The following is a 7,274-nucleotide window of genomic DNA, read 5'->3' as shown; positions in this document are numbered from 1 at the left end:
ATTCTTTGTGTTATTGTCATTTTATTTATTCGCTCCTACCATTGTTTCTGTTGTTGCTTTTTTAAAAATAGTTTTGTTGTTGTTAATATTGTTTATAGTAGTTATTGCGTTGTTTTCGTTTGTTGTCATTATGTATTGCAATTGTTGTTGTTGTTGTTGTTGTTTTTATCAGTGTTGTTGTTGGTGTTTTGTTTGTTGTTTTTCAGTGTTTTTCCATTGTCTTGTTTTATCAGTGTTGTTGTTGGTTGTTTAATTGTTATTTTTACTGTTGTTGTTGTTTTTTTGTGTTTCTTTTTTTTTAGGGGTGGGGGGGGTGTTTTTATCATTTTTTGCATTTGTAGGCATTTCTTATTCGATGTTTGTTGTTGTTGTCGTTTGTTGTTGATGATGTTGTTTTTGTCGTTGTTTTCATTCGTATTGTTGTTGTTGTTGTTATTGTTTTTACAATGTTATTGTTACTGTTGGTATTATTTTTGCTGTTGCCATTCTCTTTTGCTATGTGAAGCGTCATGAACAACAACAACAACAACAACAACAACAACAACAACAACAACAACACAAAAAAGGGACAAAACATAAGTTATTTCAAAATATCTGCATCTTATTCATTACATTGTATTTAATACACAAATAAATGACGTAGGAGTGTGTGGTAAGGGGGGGGGGGGTGTTTTTGTTTTGTTTTGTTTTGTTCTGCTTGAGAATTTTTACTTTTGTTTATTTGTTCTGTTTTTTTTTTTTTTTTTTTTTTTTTTTTTTTTTTTTTTTTTTTTTTTTTTTTGTTGTTGTTGTTGTTTTGTGTGTGTCTTTTGTTTTTGTTTTTGTTTTGTTTATGCTTTTTTCTTTGTTTTGTTTTTGTATTTTTGTTTTTTAATCAACACACAATTGTGTACTTGATATTATTCAATTCAATTATGATTGTTAATTCCGTATTTCATAATATTGTATATTTTTCAACAAGTTGAATTGTTAGTCAAAACGTTATAAAACAATACCGAACTATGACAATAGCTAACCATATAATATGGCGATGCCTTTTGAAACATGATCAGAATAAACTATGGTTGACACAAATGTCGAGGAACGAAGGATATCGTGGCCTTCTAGATATATAATATCTACGATTCAAAATAAAATTGTAAGAAATGAAGTTAGTAGGACAGTGCCGGGAGACAATAGAGAATAAAAATTTCACCCGGCGGCGATGGGGGCTCGAACCCGCGACCCGTGGCTCTGCATGCTGTCTGAGCTATCCAATTCGAGCCCACAATCTGGGCCGCAAAATTTTTATTCTCTATTATTGTCTTCTGGCACTTTCCTACTCACTTCATTTCTTGTTATTATCAACATAAGTGCCTGCTCGCTCCATTCACTTTTCGGAGTCAGAATAGTAGAATGGATGAAGGTGACGTCACTCAGCTTTTTGTTATTAATAATAGACCATCGTGTCGGCGATTTGATTAACCCTCTCCTTACCAACTATAGGAAAATCGTCACATTCGTTACGATACAATCAACATTATTTCTTGTTATTAAAACCACTCCTTACCAACTATAGGAAAATCGTCACATTCGTTACGATACAATCAACATTATTCTTGATTAACCCTCTCCTTACCAACTATAGGAAAATCGTCACATTCGTTACGATACAATCAACATTATTCTTGATTAACCCTCTCCTTACCAACTATAGGAAAATCGTCATATTCGTTACGATACAACCAACCATTTTCTTATTCAAATTTCTTTTGTACATCATAAAATTTAAAGAAAATGAACAGTGTGTTGTAGAGCATGTTTTACTAAAGAAATTATTTATGACAAGAACTTTACTGCTATTGTGTCTGAGTGGGAAAAATCTGTTTTTGTGTTATTTGGGTGTGAAGTTTTGGGGGAAATCCTGAAAATGGCTGGTAAGGAGAGGGTTAAACTACACACTTCCGCGTCAGCAGGTGCTGTCGTCTAGAAATTTCCATTGAGAAATGTAGATAACCCGTCTGATGTCAACAGGAATCGCCCATGTTGTCCAAAATGAGCAACCATTAATAATTGAAAAAAAAAATCTTAAAAACAGCCTGAAGCGGGACTCGAACCCAGGACCTTCCGGTTCATAGTGCAATACTTCAAACATTCGTCCTCTTAGCTCCCCAACTTTCCCAACCCATAATTGCGTAATTAGCTATTAATAAAGTTACTCTTTAAGAGTAAAAATGCCAGAGGTTTCACATAGTTTTTATCTTTGGTACAAATCATCTGACGGGCAGAATATGTGAGTATTTTGTTTAAACGCATAGCATGAATAGAAATTTTCTTACCTTTTCCTTCTTCTTCTTTTTTAGATGAGATACCAGGGACGAATACGTTTGAATTTCAATAATAATGATAATAATAATAACAATAATGATAATAATAATAATAATAATAATAATAATAATAATAATAATAATAATAATAATAATAATAATAATAATAATAATTTGTACCTCTTTGTTTATTTGGATTTGAGTGTGTGTATTCAACAACTAACACTGCGTAACAATTTCACATCACAATTCGTTGAACGTTGTTCAGTTTTTACTTTTCGATATTCAACATTGTTCACACACTAGGAGCACAAACGAGAAACTAACTGAAATAGGCGTAGTAAAATCATTGATCAAAACACACGTCATCTAACTAAATCGGATTATGCGTAGGGATACAACTCGCACTACTTCGCAGTTTCACGGGAATGAAAATATTCTGTTTGTCTTCCAATCGTTATGTATTGTAAATAAGAGCAAATATTTTCAATGTATGAAACGGACTGTCTCATCCCGACTGAAAAAGATATATATATATGGATTGAAATTGAAGAAGAATTTAGAATTTACACACTTTTCTTTTCTCTCTATTCAAAAAAAACTAGAATTCACTATTAAGTAAGGTAATCAATATTATTGACATTTCAGTAATGAATTATCTTTCTGTTTCTCATCATAATATTATGAGTATTCAACAAAGGGGAGTAATATTTTCGCATCATCAAAACATTTGGCAATTTGGATTTTCTTTTGTATTCGATATAATATATTATTATTATTATTATTATTATTATTATTATTATTATTATTATTATTATTATTATTATTATTATATATATTTATTATTATTATTATCATTATTATTATTATTATTATTATTATTATTATTATTATTATTATTATATTATTATTATCATTATTATTATCATTATATTTATTATTATTATTATTTATTATTATTATCATTATTATTATCATTATTATTATATCTAGACTAAGTACTTAAACACACCAAAAAAAAAAAGAAAATGTAAAAATTTAAAATACAATTATATCTTTTCCGTAAAATCATTTCATTAAAACACGCCATCAGAATCCGATTATGTGCAGTAATACGATTCGAACTGTTTCACAACTTCACAGAAATTAAATCCTTTTTTTCTTTCTTTCTTTTCAACTTTTATAATTTGTCAGAAAAAAAATAAACAACATGAATCACATTTGCAGTACTGATTTTACTAAGTATGTATTTAACAGTATGATATATAGCCACCAAACAACTGGTTATTTATCCCATTCTCAACTACAGTGTTCATGATAAAATAAATAACATGACTTTTGATCATTAGTTATTCCCAACACATGACAGAATCTCAGTTTTATGTTATTTTATTTCATTCTTTCTTTTCCTTTTACATTATTTAATACAACAATATCTTTGAACAGATTTCATGAGTATCTTTTGCATATCTAATTAGCAATCGCTTGAAAAATCATTTTGTCTTTTAGCTTTCTTTTTATTTGGTTTTGTTTTTCGCTCTATAAACGTTTCCTTTTTCTTTCATTATTATTGTTTTAAAAAAAGAAAAAATGCCCAGTTGCAGTTTACAGCAGTTGAAGTTCTGCGCAAACTCAACAAGAGAAGTGCGTGCGCATGGCAGTTAACAGCAGTCGTGTAAAGAAAGAGTCGTGACGGCAGCCGTTTGCACTGCGTCGCCATCTTGTTATTCTGGTGAAGTGACTTGTAACATGATAAAAATCTACGTGTTATTATTATAATAATTTTGTTATCGATGCGTCAATTGTTATAATTTATAATAATAACCACTGCAATGCATGGCGCACTAGGTTCAACCACGTAACCGAAGAGAATATGACAGAAAACAAGCCGGTTGGGCTGTTAGCAGACTAGGTAGCTTGTTCATGAAACAAACTGCTAACGAGAAAGGATCGTTTTGTTAATAACAAAAATAGAAATACAGACAAACAGTTAGATCTAGTTGCAAAATGGTGCGTGAAGTAGTACAACATGTCTAAAAGTGGGCGTGTTTATTGATTTTTATATTGCCGCTTATGCCCCGCCTACATAGGAAGGTGGTGTTGGGGGGGGGGGGGGGGCAAGTTGTTATCGGTTACACATCTATTATATAATGCAGTAAGAGACAAAAAGAAATGGAGAAAAGATGGGGTGAGATAGAATTTGTGTTCGTCCACGAAGAGAAACGATGATAAGATTAATCTAAACAATTATTTTGATAGCAAAATAAAACTAAGTTGTCTGATGTTATTAAGTCATGTTTAATCTTCCAGGGAAAACGCCCTTGACACCGAAAAATATGAGGGGAAATGTCGACAAAGGGAACAAAAACAATAAAAGATACACGTACAAACACACACACACACACACACAGACACACACACACACACACACACACACAAACAAACAAAGAAATAAGGGGGAGGGATACGAAAATTAAAAGAAGATAGAAATTTAAATATGTACAGAGTGAGAGGGAGGGAGAGAGAGAGAGAGAGAGAGAGAGAGAGAGAGAGAAGAGAGAGAGGAAGGGGGGGGAAAGAATCGATAGATAGGTAGATAGATAGATAGGTAGATAAATAGATAGATAGATAGATGTAGATAGATTTAGATATAGATAGATAGATAGATGTAGATAGATTTAGATATAGATAGATAGAGAGATAGATAAATAGATAGATAGATAGATAGATAGATAGATAGATAGATAGATAGATAGATAGATGTAGATAGATTTAGATATAGATAGAGAGATAGATAAATATAGATATTTATTTATTTATTTATTGCTTGATCGATCGATTGATATATTATGTAATCCATGTTTTATGCATTTGTATTTTTATACATTAAATTTTAAGCATTTTTCTAAATTTCTCCGATACATTAACGTTGTTTGAGACATCACAAACTGGATTTATACATTAGCAAATTGACCACAAGAATACTTCTGTTGTTCCGTTTTATGTTTGTTGTAGCTACTTGAATACATTCATTAAAACAATGCAATAAACAAAATGAAAAAAAAAATATTGTTTGAATAAATTAGATAATTTAATTTTCTTTTTCTTTTTAATTTTTTTTTTTTTTAATTTGTGAATACGATGTTATCATGCCACTTCCTGCTTGCGTCACTATCTTGTCTGTCCGGCCGGCCGCCATCTTCTTTTTTTCTTGATTTCCTCTTCCGCCTTCCTATCCTCCGCCATTTCCTTCGTTTTCACGACTTCAAACCCGAAAAGAGACGAGATCAAATTAACAGATAATGCCTTGATTTCTACAGGTTCTTTCCCCCCATTACCATCATATTATTATAACGGACACAAACATCAAAGGCATGTTCAAAAGCCGGAGAATAATGAACAAATTATCCCCATTATAGCCAAAATGATACATCACATTCAATTATTCGCTTTATCAGATGTACTTACTACATTCAATGCACGCGCCCACCTGTTTTTCTTATTTATTTAAGCGAGACAATAATTAGAGACATTTAGCGTTATAAAATGTTGCCAAAATTATACATATTTATCCAACTATCCGAAACAGCAGTGGTGGAGGGATACATTACACATACAGACAGATTATAGTCCGATTATCTAGACTAGGGGAGAAAATGGACTAGATAAGAACGCGTATGAACACTTGCATCGTTCGTTGAGTGACAAGGTCCATCAGATTGTGTGTCAATCATGGCGTATTAATAATCGTTTTGCATTCCGAGTTCCGCCAATCAATGGTCAATATCTTCACATCTCTTTTTTCTTTTTCTTTTTTTTTTTTTTTTCTCCTTTCGTCTTCTTCTTCTTCCTCTCCCCTCTCCCTGTTCTCTAGTTATTATCCTTACGTTTTTTAATGGTTTTTTTTTTTTTTTTTTTTTTTTTGGGGGGGGGGAGTTTTTTCTTCTTCTTCTTCTTTCCTACCATTTGTACACCAGGCTCGGTATCAATAGATGGATGGTATCGAGGGGGTATCGGACCATCAGAATGATGTCTTGTATCGGAACCACCATCAATCTTTTACCCTGCTGGCCCAGCAGTCGTTAATGTGTCTTATCGGATGTATCGCCCGACCTTGTTTTCTCTCTCTGGACGTATCGCCCGACCTTATTCCGTGAATTTTTTGTTTATCGCTGGACATATCGACGAAGTTAGTTTCTGTGTACGTTGTTGTCAAAGGGAGAGAATTTGGGGAAATGTATTGAAATTTAATTACACGCACACGCTTGTAGGCTTAAAAGATCGCACTTGTATTTTTGGTTGACCTTTGACCTCGAATCGCATATCATGGTGTGATGAAAATGGGACCTTCCAGAACAGCTATAATATAGCAGAGATATTACGATATAGATAAAGTGCCATTGACGTCATCCTCCTGTAATATATAAATTATTTTATTTTCTACCCCCCCCCCCCCCTCTCGCTCCCCCTACCGCTACATATAGCCAAAGCTGCGAACGACATTATAAAAGTTCATCAAAACACATAACGTGTGTCTGCCGGTCACAAAGATTTGTCATGGATTTAACAACCAAACTGATAAGCATTTGGTTGAGTTTCATGACTTTGTCGAAAGGTCTCTGGCAAACAACACTTGCTGAGGGGCATGGATGTGCGAGTTGAACAAACGATATTTAGACCAGATATCTATCCGCTGAAAATATGTGATATATATATATATATATATATATATATATATATATATATATATATATATAGATAGATAGATAGATAGATAGATAGATAGATAGATAGATAGATAGATAGATAGACAGATAGATGGATAGATAGATAGATAGATAGATAGATAGATAGATAGATAGATAGATAGATAGATAGATAGATAGATAGATAGATAGATAGATAGATAGATAGATAGATGGATAGATATGAATTATGAAAACGAAAACCATAAAATAATAGTACTCA

At 32.1% G+C, this 7,274-nt stretch overlaps 1 protein-coding gene across 1 annotated transcript in view; it reads right to left on the bottom strand.

Annotated features, from left to right (window-relative positions):
• Positions 1-3,612, bottom strand: part of LOC144974442 (uncharacterized) — a 158,083-nt gene extending 154,471 nt beyond the window's left edge. The window contains exons 1-2 of the mRNA XM_078917318.1: positions 3,354-3,612; positions 2,319-2,823 (exon numbers count right to left, since the gene is read on the bottom strand). The gene's annotated coding sequence lies outside the window, so the exon portion shown is untranslated. The remainder of the gene's footprint in view (positions 1-2,318; positions 2,824-3,353) is intronic.
• Positions 3,613-7,274: the final 3,662 nt, after the last annotated feature.

The sequence above is a fragment of the Berghia stephanieae genome, chromosome 6, assembly GCF_034508935.2.
Source record: "Berghia stephanieae isolate SIO BIC M18660-M18661 chromosome 6, UCSD_Bste_1.3, whole genome shotgun sequence".
Lineage (NCBI taxonomy): Eukaryota > Metazoa > Mollusca > Gastropoda > Nudibranchia > Aeolidiidae > Berghia > Berghia stephanieae.
This window is presented reverse-complemented; position numbering and strand designations above follow the sequence as displayed.